The 24,450-nt window shown below is 39.4% G+C and overlaps 1 long non-coding RNA gene across 1 annotated transcript; it reads right to left on the bottom strand.

Moving 5' to 3' along the window:
* Positions 1-660: 660 nt before the first annotated feature.
* Positions 661-24,436, bottom strand: LOC135301927 (uncharacterized). The gene is made up of 4 exons (XR_010363659.1): positions 24,315-24,436; positions 20,808-21,596; positions 16,199-16,274; positions 661-3,110 (listed from the first exon to the last, which is right to left on the bottom strand). It is a non-coding gene; the product is annotated as an uncharacterized LOC135301927 (long non-coding RNA).
* Between the last annotated feature and the right edge of the window lie 14 nt (positions 24,437-24,450).

Genomic DNA, 24,450 nt, shown 5'->3' with positions numbered 1-24,450 from the left:
TCTGATGGCATTAGTGTGCAGCCTTGTGCAAAAGCTGTTCCTGGAAAGGCATTTACTGAGTTCCATTGTTGCAAAGGAATGTAAAAGGACAAGTTATACCTGTATTTTCCTTCATTCATCTTGGTCAGGCAGAAGATTGGATTCTGCTGTCAGACTATTACAAACTGGTATATGTTACTAATCCATGTATATTGATATGAGAACACATATTAGACACTACATCATGCCAAAGGAAAGCTTCCCCCCTATAATGCTAGAATTCAGTGTGCTTTTGGCTCTTGCATCCCGTTTCTGTTCTCTCTCTCACCAGAAGTGAGATACATCACGCCTGGTAAAGCCTGTTCTGGGCTCTGCGAGCAGTTATCATGCTTCCTTGACTGCTGACAGTGAGAAATACTTCAACTAAAATTTGAATACATTATTTGAATTAAAATTTGCTATGTAAGTAAACAAGACTTTGAGATCCAAGATATGCAGCAACCTGTAGAGTTTGCAGAGTTTAATGCTGGAGAGATGTTTGGAGACTTTAATCTCTTTCTTAGTTATCTGTAACAGTGTAAACTGAGGAAAACAATAGGTTGGGTTTTTTAACAATTTATTTACAGGAAAGAAAAGTAAAGCAGCAACTAAGTGACTATTTTATAAATAATAGTAGTAATATAAATATAACTCAGAAGTTACACATTCCTTGTTTACAAATGTGATGTTCTTCTTCTGTTCTGTAAGCAACTGTGTGTGTTCTTACACTCCTGCTCTCCAGACCTCTTCATTATATAGAAGATTTTCAAAATAACTGCTTCCTTTTCAAAACTTGCATAGACACATAGGTCAAACCCTCCTGTTGGGATATATCTCTCTCAAGCTGGAGAGATATACACTGGAATCAAACTTACATGTATAAAATTCCAATTCCTGTATTTTCGAGGTTTATTAATTTTTCTAAATATGTTGTATAGTTTACATATAAATATATATATATATATATATATACTAAATACACATGCAGATTCATCATTCCTTAGAAGAGGTTTTTACTACTCACAGAAAAGCTGTGAGAAAGAAAAAAACATATCTGCAGTCACTTATCTTGGAGTGGATTTTTATACTCTGAATTTGTCTGCTGCATGCTACACTAATGTCCAGTTGAGTACGTGCCACTGAGTATGGACTGTTCTTTCTCATTGAGGTAGGAAACTTGGCACATATGGTTTTCTCTAGAAAACACCAGTGTCTTCAGGCCAAATGAGAACAACACGAAGTCACATAACTTGCTACCCTGAGGAGCCCCGTGATTAAAGTAAATTGCATGGTATGAATTAGCAAAGAGGAATGAAATTGGCTGATTACAGCTCTAACCCTCATCCTCCAAAGACCATACCAACTGAAGATGTTATCTTTTCCCTTAACTACTGAATCATTTACACCAGACTTCATGAGACATCTGGTCTGAGCCAGACCATAAAAAATAAGAGCATGGGTCCCCTTTAAAGCAGCACATCTCAAATCCTAGCCGAAATTCCTCCTGAAATGGGATCTAGAAGACTTAAATGATGAGCAGGAAGCTATCTACATGTAACCAGTGGAAAACACAAGACAAAAAAAGTCTTAAGTCACTACTTTTCTCTTTTGTTGATGCATATTCCCTCTATTTGTATATACTCATATTTCAGTACTTCATATACCACTTGTTCAAGAACTGAGAGCATACTTCAAGCCTTCTTCTGAGTGTATTACATACATTCACTACTTAAAGCATACAGTGTTTCCTTGATAATCTCACCCATTGCTCCAAATAATTTGTGACTTCATAACATTTTATTTATACAACAATTACTTTGATTATCATTATTTGAACCGTAACTGTATTGTTTCATAGTAGTTAGTTTTCCTACAGTTGGGATAGTTAGGTTCAGATTTTAACTGACTTTGAATTGCTAGCTTCATAAATTTTTAATAAAAGCCTAAAATCCTGCAGAGTTATTGTTTTCTTTCAAAGCTGCAACATACGTTCACCAATCGTGGATAGTAAGAAGTAAGCTTAGATGATAAAGTCTCTTTGTTCTCCTTGTGATAGTCTCTGGTCACTTTGCTCACATTGAAGTGGGGAAAAAGGCTACTACAATCCTGGATATTTGAATCTGTCCTCACTGACAGATAGAGAAAGCTATTTTTTAAATGCCCGAGTCAAATTCAAAATGGAGCAGACTTCTATGTCAGAGAAGAGGGTATTTTTATTTCACTCAGTACAGATAAAATTTAAGTTCAAAATTAATGCAGACATGTGTATTCCTGCACTTGAGCTACATTGTCACTAAGAATCCTTGACTATAGTTTTGGTGTCTTTGGTCTTAAGGTAAGTTACTTACTGGTGCTGCTAAAGTGCCAGGATCAGCCTTAATTGGCTTTTCCACATAAAGCTTTGAGCTATACCAAAGTCTGGGAAATTATATTGGAATACATGAGGAGTTCAATGTGCTTTCCTTCCCTCCTCATGAAAATTGAGTTAAAAATTTAAAAACACCAAGAACCATATTTCTCAAAATAACTTGACAAAAATTTTAAAGTGTTATTGTGTTTTATTATATTCTAATGATTAAATGAAATGTAGAACTACTAACTTTCAAAAATGGAGGATGAACACCTAATATTACTGTGAAAGGCAGCAAATGGTGAAATCAGTAATAACCTTGGCAATTGCCTTGGTTTCCCATCTTTCTTTAGCAGTCACAGCAGATACAACAGTGAAGCAATTTGTCTCTTTGCTTTTCTTGGCCACCTCCTCCATTGTACAGCCTGGCTTGCTGGACAGGCTTGAGTGGTCTGGAAGCGTGGATGAGATCATCAGCAGGCTTTAGCAGCACCCTGTTATGGACTCAGTTTTCACGCTGGGCAGGGATGTCTCCACCTGAGTCCTGCAGCAAGACAGGCACAGTTTAGTGCAGTTTCTGCTGCCACTTGTGGATGTTGGACCAAGCCAGACCAGTTCCAATCGCCCACCATCTCCCTGGCCAACACAGGGAAGGCTCAGCTGCATGCAAGTTTCTACACAAAATCTCTGTAGGAGGAAAGGCACCGTAGGAAGAGGACTTGTTCTCCATCTACCAATCAATCTTTAATTCACCTCAGGAGGAGGAAGAAAATTGTAATTTAGTAACCTGTTTGCAACTATCCTAAGACAGAAAAGCAGGCAATGCTGCTCCATTGCTTTCATTTGATCACCAAGAGCAAAGACCACCCCTTCTGTCCCTCTGGAGCCCCCAGGTAGGTCAGGGCCATTCTTTGCTCCCATCACCTGAAGGACATACTGGTAAATACCAGGTCTGAATGACACATACATCACATGTGGGAATTTTTCCTGTTTTTGCAAAATAAAAAGATGATTTTTTTTATTTCTACAAAATTAAACAGAATTACTAACTTTACCAATATTTCTTTTGCTTAATTTTTCTGTTTCCCATTTCAAGCATCTGTGTGAACCTGTATTTCAAAGGGACAACACACACTTCTTGCAGACTAGCTTCTCCTTGAATTACTTTATTGGAAAGCAAGTTGCCTAGTCATTAAAAGAGAAGTAAATTCTGCCCATTGAGAAGAAGGGGGTTCTTTTCAGAAATGTGTTTTTGCCACTTTCAGAAAGCTTACCAAATCACTATTTATATCTACATTTTATTCTTCTAACAATGCCAAATAGAGACAATAATAAAAGCTCCTTATCTTCAAATAAAGTTTAATATAGAGATATTTCAAATGCAGCGTTCTGGACTTATAACTGTAATCCCAAAGAAGTCAAACAATTATTAAATAAGCTGTTGAGCTGCTGATACCTGACCCCATATTGGTTCATAATTTATCTTGCATTATGAATTAACTTCATTAGTCAGATTAAACATTAATTATACAAATAAATATTTCAGGGATAAACTAAAATTGAGAAATTTCATTCACTTTCTGATAAAATTGTTGATCTGTCAGTACTGGAATCTCAGCCACTGAATGAATAAACTCTGCTTCTCATATGCAAATATTTTCTTACTGTGATCTAATAAATTAGAGAGGTTTTCTTACATGTAGGTTTTTCAAGGTCAAAGATTAATGAGAAGTTATGATAAATATTATTTGCTAGATATGACATTTAACACACATTAATGTAATTAATCTCTTAGGACATGTAGGTAAATTGTGGTGTTTATTATACAAGGACGCATTGCAAAGTTATTTCATACATGGGGGATTTTCAAAGTCCCGCATGATGACATTGATGTAGTGCTACTACTCTGTTATAATCTTTGTATATTATTTAAGTGTAACAAATACTTCATTCACTGCCTGCCCTAAACTTTGCATTTGATGACATTCTTGCTGCTGTGTTAATATCGGGTCTATTAAGCTGGACCTCATGGTCCATTACCCTTTCTTTAGGCCTGACCCCATGAAGTTTAAGGGTCTTGAGCACAGTGTGAAAAAGCAAAGGGTTTCACTCTCACCCAAGGAGCTCATTAGGACTTTATAGAAACACAAAAAATACTCACACAGTACCAACATTTGCACTGAGGGATACTCACCAGACAAACAGCCTGGTGTCAGGAGGTGTTCATTGTTCCCTTTTTCCAGGCCTGCACACCAATTTAGCAGGCTAACTAAAGGGATCACTCATTTGTAATCCCCCATTTCAGCCTTTGTAGTGGAGATTCATTTGCCAGCATCTTTTAACTCTGCTTCCTTGAAATTCCCATTTCACTTAGGACAGTGTATTTGTAATCAACTGGCTACTTTAAATACACTGGCTACGATTACGCTTGCCAAACGCTACTGCGGGATTTGGAGGCTATCTTTGTTTGCTGCCTCAAGGCAAGCAAACAGTCATTCACAGCACATCTTTAAAAGACCTTTTCGCAAATCATTTACTGACAGAGGGCCAAGTTCTGCTCTGTTTACCTGCTTTGAATAATGCTCTTTTCTCCTAGGTTTTAGCTGATTTACTGAAGAGGTAAGGAGCTACAAAAGCTGCAGAAGGCTGTCAGAGTCCGACCCTAACCAAGATAAGAATAAGGAACTGCTCTCTCTTCTGCCTCTAATGAAACAACTTTGCACTTCCTAGGCTGGAATCTGTCGGTGCACCTGTCTCCACAAAGTGTCAGCATCTTTGGAAAATATGCTGTGTGCTGCTAGTGGCTGATAGCACAGTGGCTTTGGCTTTGGGTGCACTATGGCTTTGGGTGCAGTATAAACATATCCCTATGTCATCAATAGATCATTAAGGCTTTTGCAGTATTCAGTCTCTAAGCACAATGACTTAGGTTGTGTCTCAACCATATTTTAAATGGCTTTTCTTTTATATTTAAGACTCGGACATAAAACCCCAAAGTACTGATTTTTAATTCATTCTCATGTTTTGAAAATTGATGCTCATTGCCTTGGGCAGCAGCAGCCAGCTGTCTGGGTGGCAACCTTTGGTATACTTTTCAGAATTTCCACACTTCCCATAAACAGAAGAACAACAGATTTGCAGACCAAAGAGACTCACTTTACACCAAATCCAAAGGGTTTTATGTTTTCAGGCAAACAGGGAAAATTGTGTAGATATTTTTTGCTGGCAAAGATTCCTTTTAATATTTCACAATACTATCTTTACATCAGGAGAAGCTATTTAGCATCCCAGCCATTTCTCACATTCTCTGTGAGATGTTTTGCTCTAAGAAAGAGTGACTGACATTAAAATAACTACAGCTTTGGGTTTGGCTATGTGTGAAATCTGAAGTAGGGAAATTTTTGTTTATACATAAAAGGCATTTAGGTAGGTATTCCTACTATTCCCTTATGTTGATATATACTACACTATGAAATCAGTGGAGAAACATACAGCAAGAATTTGTTAATTAGTTTTAATGTAACAGCAACAGAAAAGTAGTACCACATGACATATGTATATTTTGGTTATGAGCAAAACTAGTTTTGTTAGTCCCTGTTTAATTTTTCTACTTCAGAAAGAGCTACCATGTAAGTCAATTTGGTGCCATCAGTGGATATAATGTAAAATAAATACAAACAAAACAGTCTGTTAAAGAAATATCATATCCCTTCAGAATCACCAGAATGGATTTAGGTCATTGTTATAGTTCAGGAATGCTGTACATTTGCTGACAAATAAGTTCACAGTTAATTCTTGGTCAATGAGTCCTGCCTGGAGTATTAGGTGGAATTTATTCATTACTACAGCCTAGCATAGAAAAGCTTATGTCCTGCTTGTTTGTCAGCCATTACAAAGCTAAATCCTCAAATTTCCATGGTCACAGTTTGGTTACTTTTTAGTTGCTATGCCATCTCTATGTCATTCTCTTGACCCATCAATTTACATTTCTTGGAGTTTCCTAGCCGAGCCCATGAATGTTTCATCTGTTTACTCTTAAGTAAAATAGTGAACATAATTTTGAAAGAGATTACAGGAGGAGATGAAGAGGCCAATGAAAAATTCTGCACCTCATTTGAAGGCAATGCAAAAGCTAAATGGAAATGTTGAAAAGGATGCAATCAGAGGAGGTAGAAAAGGGAAGGAATCACTGGTCATCTGAAATGACCAGTGAAAATGCACTGAAAATAGTGATTTTTAAAGATAACAGCAACCTACACTTTTTCAGTACCTTCAACAAGTGGCAGGGCCAAAGGACAAAACATGAAACCAGTTAACAGTAATTTCAGCATAGCCCCTAACAACAGCGTGTTCAAAATGACCCATGTAAAGACTCATACTGTCTTGATTGCTAAGTCACTGAGTTTATCTGAACAGCTTTGTGGAGATAATTAAACTGATCTGATTCTGCTGATATCTGGATTCAGGAAGTTGCAGAGCCAGTTACACAATCGATTTTAGCATCTCTGCTTTGGGGATGCAGAGACAGGGGGATTGAAGGAGCAGAGGCATTTAAACAAACAGTGTCATATCTGCAGTGAATGTCTGATTGCAGCCTAGGACTTTGGCCTTTGGCCTCCAAATTTATTTAATCTGAGATACAGTCAAGACACTGCAAACAGGAAGGCTCCTGAAGCTATCACATCAATAATCTGTAAATTTCACTTTGTTCTCTCACAAACAAAACAAACAAACAAATGTAGAAGCCATTCTTCCAGGTGCTGTTGTTCTTAATTACAATGCAGAGGAAGTCAGCAGTTAATTGAATGGAGTCCAGTAAAAGTAATTCTTTTTAATAGCAAATGTATACTGCTTGAAAGTTTGTTAGATAAAGTGTAGCATAAAAATCAACTATAGGTCATTGACAATTTTAATACTTCCTGTATGGATTTTATTTGCATTCTTAAACAGGCAGAAGCCAGGTGTAACATTATCTTGCAACATTTTTCAGGGTAGTATTTGTGTCTCAGCTGAAAAAATTTCTTGAAATATGTGGCATCTTTACTTTGGGTTCTGTTGTGTTCACCAGAACTTCATGCCCAGGTGACGGGGCCAAGTCCTTGGTAAAGTGGGAGAAGCTAAAAAAATGGCTCTATCTGATAGAACTGCTCAACTTGAAAAGTCTTCTTCAGACTTACTTGAAAGTAAGTAGAAATAAGATGATTAAGGCCAAGGCCCACCTGGAATTAAATCTGGCCAAAGATGTCAAGGAGAGTAAGAAGAGCTTCTTCAAATACACCAATAACAAAAGGAAAACAAAGGATAATGTGGGCTATTACTAAGTGAAGGGGAGGGCCTGCTAACACAGGACACAGAGAAGACCAATGGAATCCCAGGCTGCTTTAGGAGGAGCACTGCCAGCAGGTCAAGGGAGGTGATCCTGCCCCTCCACTCAGCCCTGCTGAGGCACATCTGGAGTGCTGTGCCCAGTTCTGGGCTCCTCAGTGCAACAGAGACATGGAGCTCCTGGAGTGGGTCCCACAGAGAGTGACAAAGGTGATATGGGGAAGGGAACATCTCTCTTATGAGGAAAGGCTGAGGGAGCTGTGCCTGTTCAGTCTTGAGAAGAGATGATGAGGGGTGACCTCATCAATGTCTATCGGGATCTGAAGAGAGGCTGTCAAGAGGATGTTTCCAGGGTCTTCTTGGTGGTGGCAAGCAATAGGACAAGAGGCAACACGAGGAAGAACTTCTTTACTGTGCAGGTGGCTGAGCACTAGAACAGATTATCCAGAGAGATTGTGGAGTCTCTCTGCAGATATTCAAGATACTTCCTGGATGCCATTCCTTACAATGTGTTCTGGAATGATCCTGCTTGAACAGGCAGGTTGGATTCATGACACACTGTGGTCCCTTCCAACTTTTTCCATTCTGTGACACTGTGAAATTGAGGATACTAAGCACTCTCAATGAATAGTTATAATGTACCCATGGCTAAATATAACTTGTACTGACTTTTATGTCTGCATGTACAGCTCATTGTACAATGGACCATGACTAGCTGATGTCTAGACCTTCCAATTACAGTAACATCAAAAATGTAAAAGTCATGCAGTATAGTAAGAATAATATAACAACAGTACTTAGGATAACTAACAGGACAACCAGAATAGGTGTAAAATAAATTGATGCTTTCTAGTGTTAATTTTTGTAAAAAAAAAACCAGATGTGTAGCGCCTATCAGAGAAGTAACTGGACTTTGAATCAAAACACTGAAGTATCTTTTAAGTTGGATACAATAATAAAAATCCCCATACTGTCAGCAGCTGAAAAATGTCAAAGAAAAGCCTGTAAGTGACAAAGAGAAGATCCTGTAGCAGTGACTGGCAATAAGATATTTCAAGTAGCTTAAGAATAAAAATGGCCTTCCATTAAAGATGGCATGAGGACAGTCAGAAAACCACACAGTTATAAATCCTGAAAGTGACCTATTTCATGATGATCTCTGACCTTCAGAAATTGCATTCCCAACTTATCAGTTGGGACATTATCAGTTCCTACACAGGGAAATTTCAGGCAAGTGTTGCCCCTGGAATGTGTAGAGGATTTTACTGTTTCACACTGATTAGTGCGAAACTTCGTATTTTAGCATCAAATCAAGTGACAATGGTAACATAATCCAAGTTTTCAGTTTTGTTAAAGAACTTTTAGGCAAAAATGACCAAGAAAGTATTTTCCAACTAAAACCATTTTGTCAGTAAGGGTTTGACTAGCTGTAATGACTCTTACACGGTACCATGAAGATGTTATTTTCTTCTTCACAGTATAAAGTAAGACATTTAAATGACATGAGTGTGTGGTGAAGAAAGAAGAGAAGTAATTGTATACAAAGGAGTAGGCACTATGCAAATACCTGGCAAGATTACGATCTAACTTAATTGAGTAATTGATCACATCCTTTTGACTTCTATTTCAATGAGTGGAGAAGAGGGTTTAAATAGAGGTTGCTTGGTGCAGTAATGTTCTTATAGGCGGTCAATGCAGAATGAAAGTTTATGTACATAGGACTGACTGAACGGCCAACAGTGATAGGTAAAATAACACATGGTAAAGATGCCAGAGTGCCCTTCCCTAGCAACTACATTTTTTTGTAACATTAGTGTATCTCCTAAATAATTTCTTCCTGTTGACCTGGAGTTCCAGTGAATTGATCTCTCAAATACGTGCTACCTAGGTATAATTTGTTTTATTAAAGAAAAACCCAGCAAACCACAAAAAAATTGTTTCAATAATTATGTGGGAAGATAACTGGTAAACACATGAATGGATACGCACTAGTCAGAATGGATATAAAGGAAAATTGTGTTTAACACAACTTCTTAATGGGAAAAACAATGAAAGCTGACAGGTGTGAAGTAGGAGACTAAAAAGAGGCTTTTTGATTTAGCATCACAAAAAAGATTGATCTGTACCATCATTAAACATGGTATTGATGGTGGCATCTTACACTGGGGAAAAATGATTCCCTAAATGAGACAAGAGAACTGTATTAAATTGATATAAATTTAGGGATGTCATAAGAATTCTAATGAGAATTAGGTTTAGAATTTCCTCCAGTATGCACACTTGTGCAAAGGTGAAAAAAATTATAAGCTTGAATTCTCGTGAAAAAAAAGAGAATGTTTGAAATACAGACATTTTAAAGTAATGAATCTTAGACCATATTTATTTTCAAAATTTATTCTTGCAGTTTTGTAAAAATAATTAAAGAAAAGATTTTTAGAGTAATAACAGAAACTCAAATACAATACTTGATACCTGTAAAAATCTGGGAAAGAAAATATCTTCTTTGCTATTTGTTTGCTTGGAGACCAAAATGTAAATGAACAGCTACAGTTTGATATGTTAATTTGGCCTTACTTCAAAAGCAGACAAACCAAAGAATGCAAAAGACACAGAGCACAGGTAGTAACACAGTGTATCTCCTATATGAGGAGCTTCTAATCTACAAAAAAGGCAATTCTTTCCATGGCAGCCTGCAAGGAATAAAAAGAAGAAAAAAAAGGATTTCTATGTACCGTTCTGTATTTTCACCATAGCATAGTTTATGCTTGCAGCTTTGCACCTCATGACACTCCTAAAATATTTGAGGTATAATCTTAATCTATAATCTTCAGTGAAATTTTACCAGTATTAACACATGCTTGAAATAAGTGTCCGTGTCAGGAAAAAGAATCAGTACATTGAGAAAATGAACACTATTCTTATTTGAAAAGTATTCCTAAAATAGATAATGTTCTTTTCACTAATTTTGACTTATGAATTTTCTAAGTGAAATTCCAAAATTGGGCAAGACCCATAACAGAGGTTACAAAGAGCTTTCATGTTTATATTTGTCTTCATAAAGCCTGTGTAACCCCATGGTTTGGGCAAAAAATAGCAATGCTGGTTCACACGGCTTATAAAATAGTTAATTTCCAAAGATATAAGTACCCGCTTACTGACTACATTCGTTTTTGCTATTATTAGCTCAAGCAGAAACCCTTGGAAGTTTTAATCATACAGATTCAGCCAGATCCTTACCAGACATAACCTTTGAAGCATGATTATACACCCCTGTGTGTATGGCACTGGCCAAAACAAATTTCTCACCTGCTTCTGGGCAACTACAAAACATGTATTTTCAAGAGTTAAACACCTCATGGGCTCTGAGCTCTCCTAGACTATGGGAGTCTGTCACCCAATGGCTGTCACAGGCCTAAGCTTTCACTGGAGCACACATTTTTCACCAAAAGTTTTGTAAGTGTCCTTTTGTTCAACAGAATACAGGTGCATATAATGGATGGAAAACAAGATTAAACCCAGTAGTTAGGGCCTCCTTTAGCCTCAGGACACTCAGTTACAAGATGATACCCATTTTTATACTTTAGCCAGGTGTACAGCTAGTCAGCCTCAGGACAGCTAATGCCAAGCCTAGAGCAATCCCACAGCAGAATGTGAGGAGTCTTCCCCAGGTCACAGAGTGGGGCTTTTTTTAATGCCTTCTCTCCTGCCCTACAGACCTCCTAGTCCTCACTGTGCTCATCTTAAGTGACATGGCATGTGATACACAAAATAAAAAAAAACCAAAACAAAACAGTATTTTGTTTCAAAAAAGGGGCTATCTGCAAAACCAGGAATTAATATTTTTTACCTGGAGGATTCCCAAATACACCAGAACTTGAGGTTTTGTGGAGCCTTGTCTTAATCACAGTACAAGGACACATAAATAAAGGTTGTACAGAAAACGGAAGTGTTTCTTCATCACTTTCTCTCAGCTCAGGGAGCTTTCTCTTGAGAAAAGAGAAATACTGTAAAGTCTATTCCTTATATGGAATACTCACAGTTATAACATGATTAAAAATTGTTTTGATGCAGCACTGTTTACACAGACCTGTCATCAGGAACATTGCTCCTGAATACTAGAATAAATTCATTGGATAATTCAGGTTGGAAAGACCTCAGGATAGTCCAACAGTCAACAGTCCAATCTCCTCTTCACAGCAGGTCACTTCTGAGTTCAGACCAGATTGCTCATGGTTTTATCCAGTTAGGTCTTAAAAATCTCTGGGGATGGAGACTGGACAGCCTCTCCAGGAATTTTCTACCACTGCCCAATTGCTCTCATGGGAATTTCTTTTCTTTGTACCCAGTGTGAATTCCTTGTTTCAATTTATGCCTGTTGCCTGCTGTTCTCTCTCCATGCTCTGCTGTGAAGAGCCTGACTCTATCTTCCTGCTAACCTCCCCAGAGGTACTGGGGGGCTGTTGGTTGTCCCCTGAGTCTGTGTCTCTTTCAAGCTGAACAAGCCCAGTCACTTCAGTTCCTGCTTCAGACCCCATCAGCTTTGGGACAATGCTGAACTCACTCCAGTTTATCAATCTCTTCCTTGCATTGGTGTGCTCAAAACTGAATGCAGCACCTAGATGTAGCCTAACAAGCATGGAGGAATGGGGAACAAATCCCTTCCCACAGCCCAAAGGCTGCATGCCTATTCACATCTGAGGCAGCCTTGCTGCCAGGGCACATGGTTGCCTTCTGGGCCCCCAGGGTGGGCCATTCCTGCAGAGCTGTTCCCCAACCTGGGCTGCTGCAGGGCTGCTCCACTCTTGGGGACAGCACTTCAACTTTTCCCTTGCCGAATCTCACAAGATCCTGTTAGCTCTTGTAGTTTCCCAGACTGTCCTTTTGCCTTTCTTGACCTCCAGTTGTTAGAGTTTAAGTCTCCAGTTTAAGTCTCTAGGACCTTCCAAAGACAACAGATAATAGAGAATCATGTTTTAAACATGAGGACATAGTTAAATGTAATTTGCTCCTATTTGTTCCAGAAGGAAAAAAAAAAAAGGTTTAACAATGTTAGGAAGACACCATTTGGTTCAAAGAGCTCAAATGCAGTGGGTGAAATCTAGGCTTTCTGGAAGCCTCTGACAAAAATAATTTTGCCTCCAGAGGGAAATGTAATGGCATTTATAGTTTGGTTAGGGCTTGGGTTTCCTTGCTCTCAAACTGTATTTGTCAAAGTAATTAAAAGCAACTTTTATTTTTTAAAAGGTACCTCTGTTTGCTCCAGGCATAATTCAAAGTCTCCGACAATGGAAAGACTACTTTATTTAGGTTCAATTAGATCAGATATTTAATATGAAAATTTCTGTAATTAATTAACCCTGTTAACCAAGGGAAAAATAAAAATCTGCACAGAGCTTCTTGCTGCTGTAAAAAGTTAGGAGGGTTTGCACTGCATACTGTGTCTTTCCTACTAGGTATTAAGAACACAGGAAATTTTCAGGAGAGATTAAAATGATGCAACGAGTCCTTTCTTTCTAATTAATCTCAGAAAACTGTGCAGATTTTAGTGCTGCAGGAACATTCAGGCAAAGGGCATTTATTTTACTTAGTCTAAATCTAAAAGTTACTTTATCTAAAATTGTCTTTCTACCTGACAATCAAAGAATTTGTGTGTTCCTGTAGGGATTAAGTCAGGAAGCAGTTTTCAACAACAACAAATTGAAACGTTTACACAAGGAAGTGTTGCTTTTATAAGTGATGGGAAACTTCAAATTTGATTACAAGCAACCTTTGGCTTCCTATCTGTTCAACAATAGGCCATGTTGTTAAGGGCAATTTCCATGCACAGCATGTGGGTCCCATTTTTTCATCCTTAGACATGGTTGTTTACTGTTCAGAACTGTTTATGCATTTTAATCAGGCTTATTCAGCAGCCCTTAATAAATCACCACTAAGTGAATGTACCAAAACAAGAACTATTATACAGGATTTGTTCCCCTTACGCAGTATTTGCTGCCCTCAGGTTCCACTGGATATAAAAATAAAGAGTAAATGGGTAATTGAGTCAAAAGAATAATTATGAGACATATGATTTTAATGCCTTTTGCTGAGAAGTTGCCTCCAGCAACTTCCGTTAGCTACAGGAGCCTGCCTTTAAATTCAACTCGGGCCAGAATGACTTAACAATTGGAACCTGCCTTCAGCTCATGGCACTGGAAAGTTTTTTGAGGGGATGAAGCTGACAGCCCAGTTCCTTCCTGGCAGACATTTACGTGAGACAAGGCAAAAGTCACAGAGATAAGTGCTTAAACATTCAGGTGTATCTTGGGGTCTGCAAACAATGGAGAAAAGCACTGCTACTAAGAAACTGTTATGAAGAAGAAAACAGATAATTTTAGTTACTAATATAAGAAATACCCAGAGAAGAATTCTTTTTGTACAGTCTGGTGAACAAAAACTTTCCAAAAGAGTTTCAATAAATAGTAATGGTTGCATTATTAAATGTTTTCTGTGATAGCTCTATTGCATAAAAAGAAAAATTTCCAGGAATGAAGGAGTATTTTATCTTGAAAGATTTTCCCAATACAGCTTTAACTGGATTTCACTGGATTACTATCACTTCCTGTGGCAACCAGGGGAATTTTACAGACATATAGATCATGCGCAGGAAAGACGCGACACACGTGGCATGGTGCCCTACATATGTCAAAGAGTAATGTCTGGAAAAAACAAAGGAAAATACTGAAGCATTTGTAGTTGAATACAAAAAAGGTTTGTACTATATAGGGCAGAGCTTCCCAGAAACTACTGTCAAAATGCAAAATATCATTTTGGAGATTATTTTGCAGGTTCCTTGCCTTGATCTGTCTCTGTCAGTTTGCCCTACTCAGGCCACTAGGAGAAATGAGGGTGGGTAAATATGGGCTCTGTTTCTCTTACTTGCAGAAATCCTGCTTCCTTTTGGGTCAGAGTTCTTGGTTAGGCTACCTAGTCCTGATGCTGCTCGTAGTCATAAAAGCTTTGTCCAGCAGTCAGCAGACATGCAAGACTCCCCACCTACTCTCCTGCTGGATCATAACCCCTACTGCAGTTTTGCAGACCTTTTCTCCTCTCCCCCAGCCTCCCAACTTGTTTGGGGAGCACTTAGGCTAGTTTTATAAAAAGCAGGATATTTGGGGCTTTTGCTTCAACCTGTTACTGTTGCCATGATAATAAACATTTGCGAGCAGAAATATTGCCACAACATAACAAAACTCTGTTACCTAAATAGTGAGATTTCCTTTGGGAAATTATACAGCTCAGTGTTCCATAAGCTTAACTAACATAAATTATCATCTTGACTTTAGTGGTGCCCACTTATCATGATCAGCATGGAATCTAACCTTTCAGCTAGCTGGATCAAGAAGCTCAAACCTTTCAAGAACGCCACACTGAAATACTGTTTTCTTCAGTAACACCTTGGCTAGAACTACACAAAAGATGGATCCTGAATTGTGCAGGCAAAGTGCTCAGTTACTATATCAAACTGGCAATTGTGCCATTCTTCCTTTGAAAATAGGTTACAGTCATTTCACATGCAGAAAGAGAAAATATGTTTTCCTTTGATAAATTAGTAACTACTCAACAATAATGCTGTTTTATTAAATTGTTTGTTCTTGGGCAAAATGTGGCCAAACCTGTTTCATGTGCATCACTTGGAAACAATGCTCAGCTCAGACCATGCTGGGCTCTTGACCTTGAATTTACATTTTTAATTTTTTTTTTTAATTATTCTATTGACACCTTTGCTTCCCTCAGTGAACTAAACACAATCTCCACAACTCTAGGCTGGTGTGCAGTAAAGAGAAACTGTCAGAGGAAACCAGCCCACTATGTTTCATGCAGTGTTACCTGAGCAGGACTTTTACTTGACTAATGGACCTTGTAATTGTATCATAATTGTTAGGTTGAGACCTAGCTGTCAAGATTTTACTTCTTTCACAACTGCACAAGCTGTATGTGTTTTTCTTTGCCTTGAAATTTCATTATATTACCTAACACTTCAGTTAGGAAGTGCCAGAGTAATTCAAGTCAGCCATTTGAGACCTAACCAAATTGTGAACCTTCACCTCAATAAAATACTTTTGAATGCAGTAACTCACCTCTGATGCTCCCCCGCATTATGTTACAAAGTGCAAAATAATTTAATTATGTCAATAAGTGGGCAAATATTCTTTTCTTCATACACAGAACTGCACTTGAAACTGCTGTATTCTTTAGAAACAATTATTTCTAATGTTTGAAAAATCAGTGAAATTTCTTTTCAAAGGAAGCATGAAAAGAGTATGCACCCTCTGATAATATGATGGTAAATAATTTGTCTCCTAACAGCCTCATCTGCATGTATCTTATTGAAGGGCCCTTCTAGGTACCCTTCTACTACCTAGGCCTTTCTAGGTAGTAAAGAAATTAGTACAGTAATTGAAACATATATAGGGAATAGAAAAAGACTGTCCATCTGTCCCAGATACTTTGAGACAGACTCACCTGTGCTGGAGCAGTGCAGCAGCCTGCTGTGCCCTTTGACCTGAAGAAGTTAAAGCTTTGGAAACTGTGTCAGCAGCTGTAAAATAGGAAATATGGGGTAAGTAGTCCACATGAGAGAATGGACAGAGGAAGTCAGTGGGAATAGGAGGAGAAATAAAGAAAACTGTTACCATCTCACCTTCTTTAAACTACTAAAATAGTTTAGTAGTTTAAATTATTAAATGTTCTTCTAAAAAAATTGTTAGAAGAACATTTAATAATTAAGCCTTTCGTAAAAATGTAGCTTGAAACTATGAAATATAAGAGGACCACAGTGCTCTGATCGCAGAAGTAGCTGATAATTTTGACCACTATGGTTAATCCAAAACTGAAAAACTTTCCCTAAAACAATTACACAAGTTTCTAACACCATCTCCATCCCCAGAGGACAAAGGTACACAATAGAAGTTGTGTGAAATACCCAAGACACTCAGAATTTGCTGTGATTTTTACATCACCAAATGCCTGAAGCATCAACACTGCTGTAAATCATGCTGAAGTACATGAAAGAGTACTGGACAGGCTATTGGATATGCTCTGCATTTCATATAAGCAGAGCTGTAAATATGACTTATTTTTAGGAATAGAAATAATCTTCTGAGAAATCATTGTATGTTTTAGATACTTTTTTCTGAATCCTTTGTACCAAAGTGGGAACAATAGATCATGCTACTGTCTAATTTAATATGAATTACAAGTTCATTTATATAAGCTCTCTCACATGCTTTGTACTATTCCTGATATGTCACAAGGGTTAAAAAAAAATCCAAATTAGGAAAATGAAATTTCCAAATAAAGTCCTGTATGACTGAAGCATTCTATGTGTGGTTTCTGCAGGAAGAAGCATAGTTAAAAAGTTTAGTCACATCCATATATCTAGCTTTCAACATGTGTTAAAATCACGCACAAAAGTCAGGGTGCATGCTGCAGTAAGATTTTGCACACATCTGCAACATAACTTGACAGGGAATCAATTTCTTTTCACACTTCAATATTTCACTTCTGTGTATTTTTTTGCAACTTGCTGAGCTCTAATGCCAAGCCAGATTTGACAGAAATTACTTCAGTCATCTGAAACTGAGCTGTTGAAGCTTTTTACGGAACTGGATTGAAAGAATGCTAATTCCATCTGTGTTTGTTCAGAATGATGGTGACTCCTAAGCACAGCAGTTTCCTGGTGAATGGTTAAGTTCAGTTGGGAGTGCTGTGAAATTCTTTAGCTAAATCTAGATTTCTCAAAAGCCTGACTAACCTGGCAAAGTTTATATTGCTTTCAGGATGTCAGGACTGTAAAAAAAGAAACAGCAGGAGGTAGGAAGAGAAGTAAGTGTCAAGGCAAACTGCCTCCTCAGAAATTAGAATGGCAACAACAGGGTGCCCCAAATCTTCTAATGTTGTGGGCTGGATGCCAGTTTTGCTCCTTCCTCATAAGGCAGCTGTGGCTTGCAAGGATTGGGAGGCTTATAAATGGCTTGTGTGGGCAGCTACAGAGGAAGCCAGTACCCAACATAAGCCCACCCAGGCTCTCCTTGAGGCTGCCCCTTTGCTGCTGCATGTAGAGCAAGACAGCAGTGTAGTTTCATACTCTGTTTTCTGAACATGGACTATGTTTCCCAATGCACAGAAAATATTTATGAGACAAATGGAGAAAATACTGAGCTGTGACAGGAGTCAAGCCTGGCCAGAGTGCACAAATCTAATTTTCCTCTCCTTTCATATCCTTTCTTTTCCTTGAAAGACAGACCAAAGGTTTCCCCAGGCCATCTGTGGTACACCCAATCTTAATGTGGTGCAGGTAACAGTCATACACCAAACGTCTGCACAGTGCAAGTAACCACAACATTTTTTGGTGCCAGCTATGCTTAAGAAGTCAGCTTATAATGGGTTCATGCCCCACATCAGGCAGGTGTCATACCTTTTATTTGAACTGTGTCCTAAGCTTCATGGTAAACAAAGCAGCAGGTGTAAGCCAGAATACTCAGGGGATGGTACAAGAATGTAGAAATTAAACACGTAGTCAAAACTTAAATCCCTCCTGCATAGCTGGAGTTTTGCTCCTAGTTTGCTGAGTGTTATTTCTACCATTGCTGTTCTGAGGTATCGCTGAGATGGAGCTAACCTAAGTGGTTTGCATCCAGGTTAGCATAACCTGACTAAGTTACTTTCTTGGACCAGGACACCCTTGAAATGATCGTCACCAAAATGTCAAGGGAGCATTTTTGAATGGGGAAGCTTAGAGCAAAATCTGCCTAAAAGTCTGCAGCAGCTCTGCAATGATGTTATAACCCAGGCCCAGATTGCCAAACTTGGTAATACATTGAAGAACATACTTTAAAGACTGCTGTCTAACATGCTCAGGTTAGACAAAACAGTGTGAGACAATTATCTCCAAGAGTGTGGAAAATCCATCTCACTTGGAAAATGGCAGATAGCTATGTTATTACAATTATGTTTTAATGTGTAAGTCCAAAGCATTTTTTGCCAGAGAAATTCAGGATCAATCTCAAAAAATGCTTTGATAGGATTAATGTGTAATTCCTTTGGCTAGAATATGTCACTCCAAAGCTTACAAGCAGAAATGTAGAGTACATGGTATTATTTTTATTGGAAAAGCAAAGTTGGAAATCATTAATGAGTTCAAATAGATGTTTTCAAAGTGTCATACACAGAGTCCAGTAAAATTATGACTGGCTAGAGCTGCCTTTAGCACATCTAGAGCAAAGACAGCCTTAGAAAAGACCTGTATTTAATTACCTCATCTTTTCTCCTGCAAGTGTGCATCTGTTTCTACATCAAGATCCTTGTTCTTGGCTTTATAGAAGCTATATGGCTTCCATAAAGTTTGAGCATCTCAGGCTGCCAGAGAGGAACATTGTGTGGCTGCATGGAGGCACATGGCTCACACCATGTCAAGTCTTCACGACAGAAATGGCAGGTGTGCTGAAGTTTTTGCATATCTGATTTTAATAGAAGGTAAAGGGCATTTAAATTTCTAATTTCTTTTTAAAAATCAATTTTATGCATTTTATCCATGCTGATTGGAGGTGTCTTTGGGAAAACTTGTAGTCAGGAAAAACAGAATGTGTATTTGCCCTGGGCTAGGTAGGACGTTCCCCATATTTACATGCTTCTTTTGAATTACAAAGCTTTTCAGCTGCTACTGTCACAAGGTCCTGGAAAATACATCTTCTCCTGAGATACCTACGCTACCAGTTTCCAACACAGCTTAGGAAAGTAAAGGAGCCTCTCCATCATCTTTTGGATACCTTGAAGTAATGCCGTTGAATCATCAAATCATTTAGGTTGCAAAAAGAGCTATAAGATCATTGAGTTCAACTATTAACCCAGCACTGCCCACTTCACCACTAAACCATGCCCCTAAGCACTATATCTGCATGTCTTTTAGACACCTCCAAGGTTGGTTCACTTAACCACTTCCCTGGGCATCCTGTTACAATGTTCAACAACCCTTTCACTGAAAAACTTTTTTCTAATATCCAATCTAAACCTCCCCTGGCACAACTTCAGGCCAATTTTTCTAGTCTGATTGATTGTTACTTGGAAGAAGAGACTGACCCACACCTTGCTACAACCTCCTTTCAGGCAGTTGGAGAGAGTGATAAGGTCTCCTCTGAGACTCCTTCTCTCCAGGATAAACAATCCCAGCTCTCTCAGCCACTTGTCAGAAGTACTAATTTTCAGCTTCTTCACCAGCTGTGTTGCCCTTCTCTGGATCTGCTCCAGCCCCTCAATGTCCTTGTTGTAGTGAGGGACCCAGAATTGGACACAGCACACGAGGTGTGGCCTCACTAGTGCCAAGCACAGAGGGACAATCACTGCCCTGGCCCTACTAGTTACACTCTTGCTGATAATGGCCAGGATGCCACTGGCATTGTTGGCCACCTGGGCACACTGCTGGCTCATGTTTATCAGGATTTTCAACAGCACCCCCAGGACCTTTTCTGTCAGGCAGTTTCCCAGATACTCTTCCTCCAAGCATGTAGCGCTGCATGTGCTTGTTGTGACCCTAAAGCAAGACCCAGCACTTTGTGCCTCGTTCAGCTTCATACAATTGACTTTGCCCCATCAATGCAACCTGTCCAGATCCCTTTGCAGGGCCTTCTTGCTCTCCACCAGACCAAGACTTCCACCCAACTCCATGTCACCTGGAATATGACTGAGGGTGCACTCAATTTCCTTGTACAGATCATTGATAAAGATATTAAACAGGACTGGCACCAATACTGAGCCCTGGGAACCCCCACCCCCGTGACTGGCCACCGGTTGCCCTCCATTAAACATCCTTCTCTGGGCCCAACCATGCAGCCAATATTTTACCCTGCAAACAGTGCACCTGTCCAAGCCACGGGCAGCTCAGCACCTTTGGGTGGATCCCACACAGCCGCAGAGACTTGTGCCTGTCTAAGTGGTGTAGCAGGTCATGGACCATTTCCCCTTGGATTACAAGGGCTTCATTCTGCTCTCTGCCCGTCTCCCAGGTCAGGGGCCTGGGTTCTTAGAGACCAGCTGGTCTTACTACTAATACTGAGGCAAAAAAGGCATTGAGTACCTCAGCCTTTTCTTCATTCTCTGTGTTTCCCCTCCCATTCAACAAAGGATGGAGAGCCTCCATGGCGCTTCCTTCATTTGTCACAAAGGTATTTATTGAAACAGTTTTATTGTCTTTTACAGTAGCCAGGTTAAGTCTTAGCTGGGTTTTGGTCCTTCCGATTTCCTCCCTGCAAGACCTCATGATGTCCTTGTAGTCCTGCTGAGCTGCCAGGCCATTCTTCCAAAGGTAATCAACTCTCCTTTTTTTCCTGAGTTCCAGATAAAGCTCTCTGTTCAGCCATCGCAGTCTTTTGGCAGATGGGGACAGCCTGCACCAGTGTCTTTAAAAGTCCCTTCTTGAGGAACATCCAGCTTTCCTGGAATACTTTGCCCTTCAGGACTGCCTCCCAAGGGACTCTACCAATGAGGCTCCTAAAAAGGAGAAAGCCTGCCAAGGCTTTGGGAGTCCAAGACAGCAATTCTGCTGAGCTCCTCCTTAGTTTTCCAAGAATAGGAACGTCTTATCATTTAATGGCTGCTGTGCCCAAGACTGCTGCTGACCATTACATCACCTACAGTCCTCTTCTGTTCACAAACAGGAGCTCCAGCAGGGCAGCTTCCCCAGCTGGCACACTCACCAGATGTGTGGGGAAGCCACCTTCCACACAGTCCAGGAGCCTCCTTGACTGTTTCCTCTAAACTGTTTTGCATTTCCAGCAGACATCTGATAAGCTGAAGTCCACCATGAGGATAAAGGCCAGAGATGAGGATTTAGTTGAGTACAGACCTAAATGTTAGCTGTTTAAACCTTAAAAATAAAAAAAAAGCTTGCAGAAAAACCATATGTATGTAAATTTGGAAAAAAAAAAGTAGATGCTGCTAATATACATGCTTGCCATTAAGCATCAGGAAATTCCTATCAGGGATGGAAATGCTATCTGAGAAAGGGCAGAGCTGATGTAGAAGGATCGTTAGGGAGACTTTGCTGTAGCTGCACAGATCTTGTGCTTGGTATGTTACATAAATTGTCTGCCCTGTCAGTAAGACTGTCCTCTGAGTAGGGAAGGCTTAACTGAGTACTGAGAATTTCATGTATGTTTCATGTACAAATAAGGAATGCACCTTTTTTAAGTTTTGCAGCCTGAGAAGTGTATCTTCATGTTTTCCAAACACCTGATACAAGTCAAAATACCCAGTGAAAGCAAACTTTCTTCTCCTTTAGTCTGATTAAGGTAAATTAGTAAATTGACAAAATCCAAATGCAGTGCAAGTACTTTCCAAGTTTGCATAATCAAATGAAAATAACTAAGAGCTACTAATCATGTGAATGTCATCTCTACTTTCTGAAAGTATCTGGATAATACACATCCAAAAACTTTTCACATCCATGGCTAATGGATCCATTTGTCATGCAATTCCAGGCCGCATTCACCAGAAAGGATCCGGATTTTAGGGATGCCACTTGTTTTACTCTCAAATAATTCCATACTCCAGATCTGAACAGGGAATTTACATTTTCTTGTGCTGTGCTCTCCAGCTTTTGACGGGTAACAACTCTTGGGCCTGACTGTACTCGATTATCACAGAGGACAGACATAATTTGGTAGCTACTGCTCAGGAGAGCTGCAGAAGTGTGTCCCAGAGACCAATGCTCAAAGGTTGCCCTGGTTTAATGAATTCATTTCACTATTCTGCTCTACCACCTTTGCTTAACATCACACAACCAGTTTGAGGTCTCCACTGGGAATCTCTTGAAAAACAGTATTTCCTGTCTTATTTAAAACCTGACTCCTGTGATTTGATGGGTTTTTAGTACAGCTATGACAGCAGAGTCAGATCATGGGTGAGAGGTGCCACTGATAGATGAAAATCAGAGAGAAGAAAGAGACTGCTTAAACACACACTGTAAGGTATGGGTTAAACCCTGGAACTAGAGAGGCAACCTGACATGGATTGTTAACTCATCATGTGGTTGATTACTCTCTTCCATGCAGTCAAATGCTACATGTGTTGATGAACCTTGTGGGCCCCTTCCAACTCAGAAGTATGTTGTGTTATATTTCTGTGTGTAGAGCTATATTTCTGTGTGTTGTTCTTATATTTCATAGAAACATGAAACCTGCTGATCATACTTTACCAAACTACACAGCTGAGATTAACACATTAGTAGCCCTCTGGCATCAAAAGTAGCCTTGGAGGAAACCAAAACCCAAGTCTCTCTTTGAAAGTTACAGTCTCTGACAGCCATCATTTCCCTGGTGAACACCTTTTATTCATGCAGCACAGCTGGATGGACTAACTGCACATCCCAAGTGTTGAATTATGGTTTTCAGTGTCTCGGGCCCTTGGGAATTCTCTGAGAATTTGATCAGTGAAATGAAAGACAAAATAAATCCTTAAGTGTGAATAAATTTATGAGGGGTAATTGGAAAGGCAGCTACTTGCAATGCTCAAAAGCCAGTGCCCTCCTGACTTGTTTCTTTCCCTTAGAAACATAATTTCTGCACCTTATACTACAACAATGCACAGTAGCTTCAGATAAAGTCTGGGATACACAGCTTGGATTCTGTCCATTCTACAGCAAGAAGCAAGAGTCTCAAAACGCCCATGAGTAAAATACTTGCATTAATATCTTTTGATGAAGGCCTTCAGATTTGCAAATATAAGTGCACAAGCTGTGGAAATTGTTTAGGCTGAGAACACTTATGAGAATGCATCAGGGCAAAACTATCAGACTCATCTTGGACTTCTTCCTGCTCACAGCCACTGCTGTGACAAAAAGGTCAAGCTACATCGGTCTCTGGCATGAAGCAGCCTTATCAGCTCTTAGGCTTCCATTCACCACATCTTAGTGCCAATGGAATTAAGTGCCAAAACTCTAGCAGGGTCAACCTACCCAAAGATGTAAATGAAAGATTCAGACATGTGAGCATCTAATTTATATTCCCCAAGGTATTACTTAGTACCACAGCAGTTAAGACATCCTTGCCATTTCTCATCCAAGGGCAAAGACGATTCCACTAGTCCAGCTGGTTTTAGCTTTGAACCACCCTGGTGTCCAAGGGTTATGCTCTGCTGCTATACAAAAATAAGGAATGCACCTCCGCCAGAGGATATTGCAGGGAATATCCTCAAGATTAGACTGGTGAACAGCTGCAAAACAGGAAGATGCTTTCAGGACTTTGGAACAGCATTCAATTCTAACTTTCTGCATGCATGTTTGAACTGCAAAATGAGACATCTTTGCCATATTACGTGATTTGTAAGCAAATAAAGAAGAATGCATGCCAGGAAGTAGAAATGGACTAAGCAGTTCCGGACAAAGAATGTTTATGCCCACACAAAGCTTCATCCAACATCTCGAGAAAAACATGATTAACAGTACTGTGCTGATCTTAATCAGATTTATTAAGACAAATGTTGAAAATCCAGCATGCATGTTGTGTGTGGGTAGCTAAAGGGAAAAAAAAAAAAGGCCAGATAAAAATGCCCAGAGGGAGTGAGCTAATGACTATCTTCCCATTACCTCATGGGATCATTAGGTCGACATGATCTCTCCGCGGCCAGCACCGGAGCCACTTCCCCGCCGGGACGGAGGCCAGCGGCCTTTCCCTTCCCCTGGCGTCCCCTCGCACAGGTGCACCCTCAGCGGGAGACGCGAC

The sequence above is a fragment of the Passer domesticus genome, chromosome 5, assembly GCF_036417665.1.
Source record: "Passer domesticus isolate bPasDom1 chromosome 5, bPasDom1.hap1, whole genome shotgun sequence".
Lineage (NCBI taxonomy): Eukaryota > Metazoa > Chordata > Aves > Passeriformes > Passeridae > Passer > Passer domesticus.
Note: the sequence above shows the minus strand (reverse complement) of the source record. Positions and strands in the feature narration are given on the sequence as shown.